General features: G+C 44.6%; 1 protein-coding gene across 2 annotated transcripts in view; it reads right to left on the bottom strand.

The window, feature by feature from the left end:
• SERPINI1 (serpin family I member 1) overlaps positions 1 to 14,950 on the bottom strand; it is an 88,799-nt gene extending 73,849 nt beyond the window's left edge. Inside the window, exons 1-2 of one of the 2 annotated variants that reach the window (XM_090052949.1) lie at positions 14,792 to 14,941; positions 8,235 to 8,316 (exon numbers count right to left, since the gene is read on the bottom strand). The gene's annotated coding sequence lies outside the window, so the exon portion shown is untranslated. Of the gene's footprint in view, positions 1 to 8,234; positions 8,317 to 14,791 lie in introns of both variants that reach the window. The other variant, XM_090052948.1, reaches the window with a different exon arrangement.
• Between the last annotated feature and the right edge of the window lie 142 nt (positions 14,951 to 15,092).

Genomic DNA, 15,092 nt, shown 5'->3' with positions numbered 1-15,092 from the left:
AGTATATTATTTGTTTTTCTCTCTAGTTCTAAGGTGGCAATCCCCCTTCCCAAAAGGTGTACTTCTGGGGCAAAGGGAGGGACCTCCAGTAGCAAAGCTCAGAAGTTAGGGGGCAGGACTTCCAGCCCCAAGATAGCAATCAGGGGCAGGGCAGCTGCCAAGGGGCAGGACTACCCTTGTGGCTCTCGACAGCTCACCAAAACTCATTAAGCGGCTCTCCAGCTGAAATAATTGCCCACCCCTGCTGTAGTACATGAAGTCCAAAATAAGTTTTTGAAAGCAAATGGGGTTTCAGTTCATTCCATATTTGTATCTTTAGCACTTCTTTCTCCTCACATTGGCCACAGACAAGCCTAACATTTGTGCTGGGAAAAAAACCTTTCTTCTACCACAAAAAGAGAGCACAAAGAACATGTACAAAGACATTATTTCTGTGCTGCTTGTAGCAGGGCACTAAGGTGCCTGCTACTGACAACAGTAAAATGGGCTCAGCTGCCAGTCAACAGGGCAGCACAGGTGCGGGTTGCCAAGACAACCAGTCTGGTCACCTGACCAGAAGGGGGCAGGGCCTGGCCTATATAAACAGTGAGGCTGAGGCCAGAGTTAGTTCCCCGCTGGCTGCCTAAGGAGCGGGAGCTCTGCTGGAGCAAGCGGGGCGGACATAGTAAGGAAGCCGGATGGCTTGAGCAGAGTTGGCATGATGATACGGGGTGGAGAAAACCCTAACAGAGATATGGACAAAGGATAGCCAGGTTGGCTTAGGATGTGTTACAGCCAAGGGGCTCTGTGTTTTCTGTTTTGGTTATTGTTACACCAGAGGACTAGGTGAGGCTGTAGGGGTTGGAGGAGGCCTCAAGGGAGCTCCCCAGTAGAAGGGGGGGGGTTCCCAGCACTGGAGAGGGCACTGCGTTTTGGGGTGTCCCGACCCCAGCCCCAGTGTGGGCGATTATCGGGAGGAGCCCAGTGTGGGTGCAGGCGAAAGGACCCAGTGGGGCATACAACCTGAGAAGGTGGGTCTGGGGGCCAGGTAAGGCCAAGGCCGCCTGAGCCCCAATTGGGAGAAGCCCCAGTGGGGCGCAAGACCCAGAGAAGGGGGTCTGGGGCCAGGTAAGGCCGAGGCCACCTGAGCCCCGATTTGCGGGAAGCACATTGAGAAGCCCCGGGAGGGGGCGAGCACACCGAGAGGCCCCGGGAAGGGGGTGAGAGAGAGCGGAGAGAAGCCCTGAGAAGGCGAGAGAAGGGAGACAGACCCTGGTGAGGGCTGTGAGGGCCGCGAGGCCCGGTGCAGGGTGACGGTACAGAGGCCAGGGCCCCGGTGCAGCAAGGCATGCAGCCCAAAGGTCGGAGTGCACCGGGCGATTAGACCGAGCCCTGGTACATCCAGGCCGTGCCAAAGAGGATAGAAAGGCAGCCTCCCTTGAACATATTAACATCAAAGACATGGCAGGCGAGATAAAGAGGATGCATTTAGACCCGATTTGGCACGGTAGCGAGGGGCGCTACAGGAGGTCACGGCACCCCCTAAAGGCGTCCTGCCACACTGCTCTTCTTGAGGAGTTGAGTTGTTGCTGCAGCACACAGTTTTCACAGTTCTGGGTCACCCTGGACTGTGGAAGGCACAGCAAGCATTTCCCTGAGACCATCAAGGATCCAGGGCAGCAGTCAGGATGGACAGCTCATCACCGGTTTGCCCACAGAGGTGATGGGGCAGCTTCAGGCTGGAATGCCTATGTACTCCCTCTTTTGCAAGGATTTCCAACACTTCAGATTTCCCCAAAAATTGCAGCACCGGAAATGATTACCTGTCCATATCCACTGTCCCCTGCATCATACCACAGCACGCTAGCTGCAATTTCAAAATTTTACTTTGATGCCTTTGTTTATATGAATATTATTCACTCTTAGTTTTTCTATCTCTTATCATCTTTGATTAAAACAAAGAGTTCAGCCTATGAAAGAATAACCTCTTTCACACAGCAGAGCTTGAATCCAATATTCTGCTTTCCCTGCATGGGACTTCAGTTCACACACGAAAGGCAGAGCAGATGGAATCTGCCACACAAATCTGAGAAAATGCTGTTAGTTTATTACAGCTGAATGCCAGCTTTGCTACAGTTAAAATGCCCCCCGCCCCTTTCTGGGTTAAAGAAAGTTCTAGCAGTATATGACTGACTATGCTGCCTTTGTGTGAGCCAGAGCACAAGCCCTACCCACTTGTACCTACCATGTATGTACCACAGGAAGGACAGAGGACCCCAGCACTGTACTCAGGTGCTCTCTGAGGGTTTGAGCTCCTCTCCAGGGAAAGCCCTTCTCTTCTTTGCAAGGAGCAGAGAATAAGCATGCTTGGAGCCTCTGTCAAGCATGCAGTACTGCAAGTAGGTGAGGATGCCTGATGTTCATCACAGGTTCAGAAGCACTGACACGGAGGAAGGAGGATGATGAGACCCTTTGGCATGAACAGGGCAGCTCACATGTCTCAAGCTGTCTCTCTCTCAGAACACTGCATTGATACCAATAGCTGACTTCTTCACCCCTGTCCAAGCTTCCTGTTCTACAGTTGGATGAGTACAGATGACCCAGATCCAACACTGGGATTTTGTATCTCCACTCTTTTGCCCTGCTCCTTCCTTTAGTTGGCACAGACCTACCACCTTCCCATGTCTGTTCTCAACTTACTAGGACATGGAACACATGCAGGAGGGCTGAGCTGGTCTGTGTCTGGGTGAGAGTGGTGGTGTGGGGGGAGGTCCGATTGTGATTATTATGGATGCTTAGCAAGTACTAAATAACTGTGCAATAACCACCAGTACTGCACAGTCCCAACCCTGCACAGGTCATTTCCAATGAGCTACAGTGCCGTACTAGTGGCATCCTAGTTCACGCCTGCTATAGCAACATAGCATCTCGTGCAGACGCACCTACAGCATAGCAACTCTGAGTTTGCTGTTACCATGTATGGTAATTCTGGTGATTAGACACAGCAGCAGCAACTTTGTCTGAAATCACAAAGGAAGTCTGTCAAGAACACTGAACTGACCCAGATGACCCAAGTCACAGATCCTAATTGCTGGACAATCCTTCCCTAAGCATCCCTCCTATTCCTGCTCTACTCTTCCTTAAACAGGAACAAAAATAATAGCCCCAAAACATTCTTAATGACATTATGCCAGTCCCTGTATCATCCCACTGTCTGCGCAACCTTCAGCTTCCCTGCTAATGTATGTATTGGACATGCAGAGAACAGGAAGGAGATAGAGAGATTCACCTGAGTTGGTGTCTATTGTGGTCAGGCTAATCAGTACCAAAAGAGACACCTGGGACTGTGCTAAATGAGGGATACTGGATCCCTCAACTTATACATACCTGAAGCTCTTACTTTTTACCACGCATACAGGGACAAAGTCCTACCCAGATCCTCTATCACAGATCTCCATTCAGCTAAGTGCTTCTAAAACAGTTACATCAAACTTCCGGAAGTTCAGAGTTTTAACTCAAAAGCTGTGGAACTCCTTACCTCAATATCAATAAAGGTATTTCTGGTCAGTGAACATACCAACTACACTTTGAAAACTAGCACAGACTCCCTACCCCCTGCTTTAAAAAGACACATCTATCACTATGTTATTGCTCTTTAGTATTTGCGAGATATTGCTCAGCACCTCTTGGATCTGGCTGAACTTTTCCCTTTGGCATATCTCTGATGCCCCCACTTGCTGTCTTTGGAATGAATGGAATTTAGGGATGTGCTGATCTCTGCTCATCAAAAATTTGGAGTGCAGACCCAATGGCCTGAAAGCCATAGGACTGAATGATGTCTATGGTCGCAGTAACACCAGGATTCCTCAAAGTTCTCAGAATTCGGCTCACTAGGAGGACATTTAGTTTCCCTGGTGTGGACCAACTACTGGTGCTTGACACAGCATGAACGCTGATCCATTGCCTACCAATGGCAAAACACGTTAAGGTGCATATTGTCGATAACTGCCCTCTAAGTTCAGTGGTGGAGTACAGGCCGTGCTCATGGGCACTGAAGATGCTATTGCATGGCTTGGTGATTACACACATGCTGACTGACTGCTCAAAGCCATTCCTCCATTTTAGAGTTTATTCATTCCTTTTCTTTCCTCCTTTTCTTGTACTCTTCTACAATTCCTCCCTTGCTGTTCTGTCCTCTGTATTCTTCCCCAACTGCTCCGATTCCTTCCATTTAAAATTAACATGTCAATAAACTAACCTATTTACAGCAAAAATAACTTGGATTTTCCCAAGCCACTTATCACAGAACTTCTCAGGCAACGAATATCTTGGCTATATAAGTTCTTAGCAATATTTTCATAGGGTACTATGCATCTTTCATTTAGAGCAATGGGATCTCACGTTGAAGATTTGCTACTACAGTAAGTTACTCAGCCTGCCTTGGGTTTTGATTGATTAATATTTATAAATAGTTGGGGGAAACTGTAGAGGATGCTTTCATATGGAAGACTGAATATGTTTCAGGGAGAACCTCCCCCCTCATGAACTGCTTCAGTGATCTCAAATTGCTATGTGAAGTACACAACAATTAAATGCTCCAATAACTGCTTTAATGTGGACATGGAAAGAAAAGCTTTCGAAGAAAGTAGATTTATTGAACCAATTAAAAATATATAAGTTGTAGTTAGTATAATGCCTCCAAGGTCCTCACTGAAAAAAACTGTGTAAGGAATACTGCCACAATAGGGTCCACATTCGTACAAATTGAGGCAACTAGAAGATGCTCTTCAAAACAATAACAAAAGAAACACAAAATGGAAGTACAGAAGTCTTAGTTTTGTAATAGGAAGCAATTCAAAAGATGTCTTAAGGGTGATTCAGAGACACGCATCTCAAGACTTTAAAGGAAATCATGTTCAGTCAGAAAAAAAAAATCAACATGGAGCCGATTCAGAGGCAGAGACTTTTTTTATTTGGGCATTAACTATCTCACTCCTGAACAGTGTTCCCTCTAAGCTGTGTGGTGTGTGCAGCCATGCAGGAGCAGGCAGGAATTAACACCTGCATTCAAGTAAAGTGTAAGGCAAGTTATATATAATGCCAGAACAGCTGAAGAACTGGCTGTGCCCAAGCAAGCACCTCCATTTGTATCACAAGGGAGATTTCAGTCCTTTGTCACTGAATAATGGCATGCTGATGAGAGTTAAAGTTCTTTCCTCTAGGTGGGATAAGGTAACACAAAAGGGTACACTTGTATACAGATTCAAGCCAGGGGAAGACAGTGGATAAAACAGGGAACTGAAGCTCCTTCAAGCTATGTTGTAATGGCTAATCACAGCAAAGGAAACCTGACATTTGTACAGCTAAGAAATTCTGTTTCACATAAGGGATCTACATTGCAAAACATCTGAAATCCAATTATTCTAAGTTCTTGTTCAGCAAGTAATAGTGATAAATAGTACATTAAAATGAACAGCTACCTGAATAAAGTACAGCATAATCATAAGATACACCCCCCCATATTAAAGTATTGAGATAAAATTGAAGTCTGATCTACTTTTTAAACATTCTTGTAACCTAAATTCTCATCTGCAGCAGGTTGTATTTGTCTATGCCTTTAGAGAAATTAAAAAACTTGAAAAATAATACTTTATTATTTCTAGGCCAGCACACCACTTGAAAGTTAGGAGGTCACATTTAGTTAACTAACCCCCCGCAACCAAAACCCAACCTAATATTGAATAGATTATTGTACAGATGATCTTGCACTGACTCTAAATGAAGAGAGACTTTTGTCCATACAAAGAGTATCCAAAAGCTTTGCACTCTTGGAGCAATTCAAGAATGCAGAAATACAAATCTAAGTTCAGATGCACTATAATGTTAGCAACATTCAGCAGCTTTCATAGATTTTTATTCATGACGTATGATTCGATACAATGGTGATACAAAAGTTGAGAATGTAATCACCTAACCATGGAGGGGAGGGGGATCAAAGTCCTTATACACACTCTCAAAGTCTCTGACTGAAGTTATGCAGAATCACTAAGTCATGTACAAATGTTCAGTTTCTACCAGGAGAATTGCTGTTCTCCCAGTAGAAACCCAAAGAATGGAGACATTCAAGCTTTGTTTTCTAGAACAACGGCCACCCCTAGAGAAAAATAACCTCGAACCAACCAAGGTTAAATTGCTCCCAGGAGAGTTTCTGAATGTCTTCACACTTTCACCCTTTGCATAGCTCCTATTAGCTACCAGGGGGCATGGAGCCAAAGAACTACTGGGACCAGGGTCCCTGTTCTGGAGAAGGCATGGGGGGCAGCTGTTCCCGCCCCATCCCAGAGACCAAGGGAAGGGAAAGAGAAGCTGTTAGTTGTTCCTTGCTTGCTTCTTACTCTGTAGTTTGCAGTGTAAGAAATGGCTAGAGACTTTGCCATGTAGCTCCTTCTACTCCACTCCCAGGCATGGGAGCCATGTACAGGGAGCACTACGCCATGCCTACTTCCTCTTGCCTCACCACTGCTCAGCTGAGTGGCAGGACTGGTGACTGAAAAGCAACATAGGCAGAAGCTGGTTTTGCAAGCTTCTTAGCTATGCTGGCTTCCCCTCATTTTCCCCTTGTTGCTTAGCTGGGTGGTGGGGATGGTGATTTAAAAGCCAGAGGAAGCCAGGAGCCAGGTTTGGGAAAAGCCTCTGCATGCCTGTCTTCTAGCCTTTCCAGCTTCCCCGTCCTGCCCCCACTGCCCAGTTGACCTGGAGCAGTACAGAGCAAGGCAGACTGCTCTGCATCCACAGTGAAAAGCCTCCTACTCATCCTGCTCTGCTCTGCTATCGGTTCTCCCAGAGTTCTCTCTGCTCCAAGTCTTACTTTTAAGCCACTGGAGCAGTGTGGGGTGAGGCAAGCTGCCTGGGCCCCTTCAGAAGGGCTCCTGAAACTACTTCCTGTCTTGGCAATCTTCCAGGGCACACCAGAGGAGCGCAAGGAGTGGGGCTAGTCTTCTGCAGGGAAGAATTAGGAGGCCTCCCATGAGAGAATGACCATCCAGCTGATCAGTTGGATGGGGAGGGTGGGGAAATTATTCCAGGGTAGAAACCCTCCCTGGTTCTCCGTGGCAGCTACAGGTGGTCAGCTGAGCTCCCCCAAGGGTAGTGGTGGCCTTCTAGTGCCCCCTGGCTCAAGAACTTGCCTCTGATGCTGTCCAACCATAGGGCAGGAGGATGTCTGTACCCAGGTTATATTTCTAACAGAAGACATATCTTCTGGTGGAAATGATTGTCGGTATGCAGCCAGTGTTTTGAAAACAGGCACATAAGAACACCACAGCTATTGCATAGCCCTGTGATGACAGGTAATGGCCATTTTGTCATGTACTATGACCGGCTACTTTGAATGCGAAGTGACCGGACAACTTTTGTTATGAGTGACTGCTTTGATATAGTCTAGAACCCAGTAAAGAACATAAGTGGAGGTTAAAAAGACTGTTTGTGTGCAAGACAGATTCTAATCCAACAGACAAAATGAAGCTTGTGCTTTTAAGGCATTGGTTTATTGATTAGAGCACAGCTAGAATAAGTCAATCACTGGAGTACAAATTGTATGGGCTATCTTATTAGCTGGATTTATAGTTAATATAATATCAGATGACCATGTTAGGAGGTAGAACTTGGTGTCTGAAAAATTAAAGAAAAAGCATTCCTCCTTTATATCCAGACTTCTTTGAAAGTGTAAGTTGTGTTTCCTACAGCAATGCTAAAACAGTCCTTTTGTATTTTTAAAGTAGTTTGTGTTACTCCCTAGGTATGCTTGAAATTCTTTGGGAGAACTTGCTTCCAAAAAAAATGTATATTATCGTTTCTAAATATTCCCTGTTTGAGCCAAAGCGCTTGACTACTTCCTATATTTACAGTACAGAAGCAGTTCAACAAACCCCTTAATGCAATTGGTGTGGCTGGTAAGTTACATCTCTGCCATTTTATATTTGTTCTTTTAAATGTTCATTCCTACAGGGTATAAAATGTTACATTTATTGCTACTAGTATTTATTAAAATGGTTTCAGTTTTGTCTAGTAGAAAAAACCCACACCACAAACTGCCCCCCCCCAAACCTCCTATTTTTCTTGCCCATGTGATTTTTTATGTTGAAAAACAAAGCATTAAGGTTACAAGGTCAAACACTGAAATATTAGCTCTTAGTTCTATCTTAATTTGTCCCTCACCAGGGAATTTTATCCCAGCTTTAATTTTGAGAGCTCACCTTATTTTTCCAACAACTCTTCTGCCTGATTCAGTGCAGAGGATGGATGGTGTTCAAGTAGTAAGGTGGTTCCTCAATATTTCTTTCGCCATATAAAATAAAACAAGAATTCTCAAATAGATTTTTCATTATCTAAATAAAGATACACACTTAGATACTGTGTCAGATTTATATCCATATACATTAAGGCATGGACTTTGGAGATGAAGATCTCCTAACCTGTTAAGACAGGCACAAGGTAAATTTTATTTTCCAAGTGTGCTGTTATGACATAACCCGGTATACACTGTCTACAAAGTACGTGGATTGTCAAATGCTCCCTTTTTTGCAACGAATGTCTTCAAACATGCCAGAGGCTCTATACAAATGAGGAGCAATTTCTTGTCAAAATTTCAAATTTTCTATAGTACTTTGGCTGCTCAGAAACAAAACAGTTGTGATGCTACAAATAAAATAGGTAAGCAAAGTATTGGTAAAATTTCCCAAGCCCATCAAAATTAAATCAAGAAGGAAAGACTGAAGGAGTTAAATAATTAAATAGCTAAAAATAAACCAAAGTAAGACTAGACACTAATTTTCAATACATTTTACTACTACTGATTTGAAAATAAAGGCATTACAATAAACATCTTCTCTAACATCAGTGGCACAATGCTACAGTTGGTGAGCATGTGTATTTGTAACCAAGATAGGGTGGCAATGGAAGGCCCGACTTTGAAAAGCGATGAACTTCAACAGGGTAGGAGGAGGCCAAGATCCTTAGAAGAGGCATTTGGCACAGAGAAATATTTTCAGGCATTAGTTCTTGCATGAGAGTCCTACAGGAAAATATTTGTTCAGGAAAGGAGCACTCTGTTAAGTAGAATTTTGACAACAGTCACAGGAACAATAAATGATATAGGCTTCATGAGAGCAGATGGGCTGTTTCCCAACACCATGTATGCCTCAGCAGGTATTTCCATTTGTGAAAATGTACAAAGCGTTCACAAAACAGAATGAAACTGACTTAACCTCAATCTGCAAGTGTATATGGAGATACGGATGGGCTCCAGAATCACTGGAGTCCAGAATCATCTTGTGGTCAAGATACAAAAATGGGTTCTGATCCCACCGCTGCCATAGGCATCCTTGGTCTCCTGAGATAAGGCTTTTAACTGCCTGTGCCATGCTCTCTCTGAAGAAGCCACGTGAAGATTGTAACACAATTTAAAATGCCTCCTTCCCAGATTACAAAGCAAAACTTGCTTACTCACAATATTTGTGGGCACAAAAATTAGAATACAAGAGATTATTGGACAAAACTTCTACAACTAATGTATCCGTTCCATATGAATGAGCATTTCTTCCCTTCTTACTGCTCAGCCATTATACAATCAGACTTCCCTAAATTGATCTCAACAGAAGTGAAAATAGATTACACTATGCTGATTTCACCTTACAAAACATTTACATAATTTTTTTAACAAAAGCTTGCGTGTCTATATTTCCATTTATCTCTAATGTGTATTGAAGCATATCCCTTGGGTGATCAAAGATACAGATTCTGAACATCAGTTTGGAAGTATGGCCAAAAGGTAAGATATAAAATAACCTTTTCCCTCCAAATAAAAGGTCTGGGGTTTCCCTTCCTGCCTCCAGTGTTGCATGAGGCACTCAAAACCTGTGCACTTGATATATTTGCTACTTCATACTGATAAAGTGCAGATCTTACTTACTGAAGCCTGACAAATTAACTGGAAAAGCTATCATTAACACCAATTGATTTTGTCTTCCCATTGTTAGTGTACCTCCACAGGCTTCAAGGGAGATATTACTGGGCTTATGTAAGAGTGAAATGAGAACAAGACCTCTAAAACCAGCTTCATCTTTTAGAAGATTTTGGACTCTGCCTTGATTTGTGGAACCAATGGCTTAAAGCCACCTTGAGTCAGATTTGTAATTCTGAACTTCTTCATATCATTTTTAAGAACAGGTTGACAGGTTGCAACGGTGGGCGGATGAGAATAGGATGGGGTTTAACACTGATAAGTGCAAGGTGTTGCACATGGGGAGGAAGAACCGGCACCACACTTACAGGTTGGGGAACTCTCCTCTTGCCAGCACGGAGACGGAAAAGGATCTTGGAGTCGTCATTGACTCCACGATGAACATGGGCCGGCAGTGTGGGGAGGCAGTCAAGAAGGCCAATCGTACCCTATCATGCATCCACAGATGCATCTCGAGCAGGTCCAGGGAGGTGATCCTCCCCCTCTATGCGGCACTGGTCAGGCCGCAGCTGGAGTACTGCGTCCAGTTCTGGGCGCCACACTTCAAGAGGGACGTGGACAATATGGAAAGAGTTCAGAGGAGGGCCACTCGTATGATCAGGGGTCAGCAGGGCAGGCCTTATGAGGATAGGCTACGGGACCTGAACCTGTTTAGCCTCCACAAGAGAAGGCTAAGGGGGGGACCTTGTGGCCTGCTACAAACTGGTCAGGGGGGATCAGCAGGTATTGGGGGAGTCCCTGTTCCCCCGTGCGCTGCCAGGAGTGACCAGGAATAACGGTCACAAACTGGCGGAGGGTAAGTTTAGATTAGATATTAGGAGGCGCTACTTCACAGTCAGGGTGGCTAGGGCCTGGAACCAGCTTCCAGGGGAAGTGGTGCAGGCTCCTAGCCTGGGGATTTTTAAAAGGAAGTTAGATGAGCACCTTGCCGGGGTCATCTGACCCCGGTGCTCTTTCCTGCTAAGGCAGGGGGTCGGACTAGATGATCTACCTAGGTCCCTTCCGACTCTAGCTACTATGAAACTATGAAACTGAGAGGACCTGACTGGGCACATTCCCAGTTTCTCATACTCTCTCTCTAAACCAGTGGTTCTTAACCCCCAGGCACCCTCATTAGATTAAAGGCATCTCTCAGAAAAAGCCGGCTCTTAATTTTCACTCATGTTTTGACTACAGAAAAATAATAGAGGACTTCTGTTGCAAAGAACTCAAAAAGACTCAGACAACAGGTCAGAATTGTTTTAAAACTATGAATTCCTATCTGAAACCTCTTGGTTACACACCTACCAGTGCTAATATTGCATGGCACATTGTAGCACACTTGAAAGGATCTCAAGGCACCCCAGCATGCTTCATAGACAGTAGGGCTAGAAGGGACAGGAAGTCAGGTAGAGTCAAAGGATCCCAGCAGATAAGCATCCAAACATTTCTTAAAAGAGTCTGGAGTAGATTCCCTCCACCTCTGGAGGGAATCTATTCCAGGCCTTGGAGTCTCAGACAGTAAAGAAGTTTTTCCTGATGTCCAGCCTAAAACGGTCTTGGAGGAGTTCATGACTATTGGACCTTGCCATCCCTTGGAGTACTCCAGTGAACAGGCATTCCCCCAGATCCTGATGAACACCCCAATGTACTTATAGGCTGCCACCAGGTCACCTGTGAGCCTGCGCTTTTCCAGGCTGAAGAGCTCTCAGCCTTTCTTTATAAGGCCTGTCCTCTTGTCCTCTGATCATGTGCGTGACTCTCTTCTAGACTCGCTCAAGCTTCTCCACATCCTTCTTGAAATGTGGAGCCCAGAACTGGATGCAGTACTCCAGCTGCAGCCTCACCAAAGCCAAGTACAGCGGGAAGATGACATCCTGAGATTTACTTGAGAAGCATCAATGGATGCAAGCCAGAGTTTGGTTTGCTTTACCAGCTGTGACATCACATTGATGGCTTATGTTCATTTTGTGGTAAATCATGACCCCCAAGTCTCTTTCGGCCACGGTACTAGCGAGCGTAGCACTGCCAAGCCTATAAGCGTGTGTGGGGTTTTTTCCCCCAAGCTGGAGCACCTTGCACTTCTCAGTATTGAATGTCATCTGCTTAACAATCACTGCTCTAAAGCATCCACTGTTTGCCACTATGGAAGACAAGGGACTGGGTGAGATGGACGTTTAATATGGATAGTTCTTATGTTCTGGTCTTACCCACTATCATTAACACTGAAAATAGAGGAAAGGGGGAGGAAGGGCAAAGACTACAACTCTCACTTGCAATTTACTGAGCCTGAACAAGCCATACTTTTCACTTGCCCTCACCATTACATTTATTTTAGAGCTAGGATGCTTTTTGCTGCAAAAAAAGAAGCAAAAATTACCAGTTGGGTCATCTCTCATTTCCTTAGTGGAAAGGAGGAGAGGACAAGCTGGCGTGTGGGGAGCGGGCAAGGTGCAAATCACATGGCTGTCATTCACTCAACTATGAGCTGTCACTTCTTAAACTGGGCCAGTTTGAATGAAGCTCTCCAAACATTTACCTCAAAATTTGCTTCTTTTATGCAGTTCCACAAGAACAAAGTAGAAGTTGCCGTGCCTTATATTATCAAACACCTATCAATGCTTTGACTTACACTATGAAAGCATACATCTACTGTGCCTTAATTATATTTTAAGATTTGCATTATAAAGTAATTAAAGACTGTTAGTTATAGTAGCTTAAAAAAAAATTCCCCACTTCCCCCTAAAACCAACACAACCAACATAAAGCAGTTTTGAAAAAGCAGGATGAAATAAAGGAAGAAAATATGCACTAAGCTGTAACTAAAGACTCCAGTATGAGGAAGCCACATTTTGGGTTAAAGAATTTGGGGGAGATGTATGTTATATCAAAATATTATTAAATAGCTGACATCTACCCCGACCCATTTTATGGATTGTTTCACAGAAGAGGGGACAGGCGCACACTTTTATTCAATGATAGTAGCTTAATTCTTTACCAGATTCAGCTACAGAGTATGCGAAGATTATTCAAACAGAAGTCTTAAAGAAGCAAAGCCAACAGCAATTAGTGAAATGCATTAAAATTTACGAACGTTACACAAATTCTAAGTGTTCTCCACTGATAACAAGGGACGTGCATTATTGGGTATTTAATGAATCACACAAAAGTAGATTAAAACAAAAGAAAGAGGCATGAAATACATATTTTTCCAATGGAGCACAACATTCCAGATGTCTTCTCTAGTGTTCTTGCCTTCTTTTGCATTGAATTACTAATGTCATTACATGTGCTAAACGGTTCCCACATTGTACTGCCGTCCCCGATGTTTGGGGTTTCTGTTCCCACACTACAGAGGCAGGTGCCACAAAGGTATATATGTGGCTTTCTATTATGATACTCCTTGTGAGAAAATTATAACCACTGGTTGATAAGCTTAATCATTTACCTATTCATTCAGCTGGTGGCATCTCTTATGCATGTGTCTCTGAACACATGGGAAGTATTAATATATTAGGTATCATACAATATACAGTACATTTTTAAAACTGTCTGTTTTTACACTTACGTAATTAAAATCAAAGAGATGCAATGGGAATCTGAAATCCAATTTATTAAAAAATATTTCTTGATTTTACATATTATTTAAAGCTTCAAGTTCTAAAGCTTTCCTACAATAAAGCCTAATTTGCTCTTTGTAGATAAGACACAGCACCACTGCCTGCAGCTTGATGAACTTAAAGTAGTAAGAATATTTTTAAGTTAACAGCGTATTGTATTTAAAGAGCTCAATGAGCTGTACACAATTATTAGAGTATCTTGATTTTTATTCATAAGGACAGTCTGAAATAAAACTTAGTTCTTCTCTGGTTTTTTTTAAGCCCTGGGGGGAATTATCATATGAGTAGGCTTAGAAATATATGTTGTCAGGGATTCATTTTATTAAGCTGTCAAAACGTGAAACTTTCAACGAGGCTGATTTCAAATATTGCGTGTCACACGGTTTACCGAACCACACGATACAACCTACAGCATATAATAAATGAGAAAGACACTTTAATGGGATGCTGTCACACGCTTTCAAATTGAAGAAGGAAAATGGCACAAGTCTCAGAAATGATATTTTATTATGTCTGTTCAACAATAACCTCACCGGCTTCCCCGAGAGATGTTACTGCTCCCTTTCCCTTGCTGCACCTTACACATGAAAAAGCTGCCTTTTAGAGACACCCCTTTGATTTCCCGCAGTTTTTAAAACTTGTTGGATCTTTACAATGGATTTTCTAGGGCAGATGCTAACGCAGCCCCAACCGCTGTCAAACAAGGCGCTGGATTACAAATCACAATGAGGCAGGGGAACAGAAAAACAAGACCAAGATCTTAAACAGCGACCAGGAGTGTTGAAAGAGCTTCTGCAAAACCAGATTATTAGGCTGGGAAGACAAATAACATTTTAACAGGAGGGCTCGGGTGGGTTGCTCAGCGCAGGGGCGAGGAATAAGCTGGGTCGGACCCAGAGGCAGGGGTTTCTCTCCCCGGGCTCGGGCTCGGGCTCGGGCAGGGGGAGGTGGGTGTGGATCGCCAAGTCACGGCACAGCAGATCTCCACTGCTCCAGGAGAGCCCAAGGGGGACTTTTGAATAACACCTTCAGGCTAAAGGCACGGGGGCAAGGTGCCAAAATAAATAAATAAATAAATAAAAAGGGCAAACAACCCCCAAATTGGGGAAGCGCAACAAATTAATAGTAATAAGAATAATGATGATGATGAGCATCGCGGAGCGGGGTGGGACACATGCACTCCCTCACTCACCCGGACAGGCTGGGCTGGGCTGCGCGCGGCTCCGCGGCTGCTCGGCTCTGGTCGCTCCCTGCGCTGGCCGCGACTCGCGGACCGCCCTGGGGGCTGATTCGACTGCGGCCGCCAACGCCTGCCTCGCCTCACACCTCCCCAGACCCTCTCGGGGCCACGCCCCCTCCTCGGGGCCTGCGCGCCCATTGGTCGCTCCTTCTCCGCCTTCTCTTTCAGCCCCGCCCCTTTCCTCTTCCTTCCCCCGCCCCGCCGCGCGCGCGCGGCACGATGGGAGGTGTAGTCCCGCGGCACGTCACTACAG

The sequence above is a fragment of the Crocodylus siamensis genome, chromosome 6 (genome assembly GCF_052110815.1).
Source record: "Crocodylus siamensis isolate JL-2025a chromosome 6, ASM5211081v1, whole genome shotgun sequence".
Taxonomy (NCBI): domain Eukaryota; kingdom Metazoa; phylum Chordata; order Crocodylia; family Crocodylidae; genus Crocodylus; species Crocodylus siamensis.
This window is presented reverse-complemented; position numbering and strand designations above follow the sequence as displayed.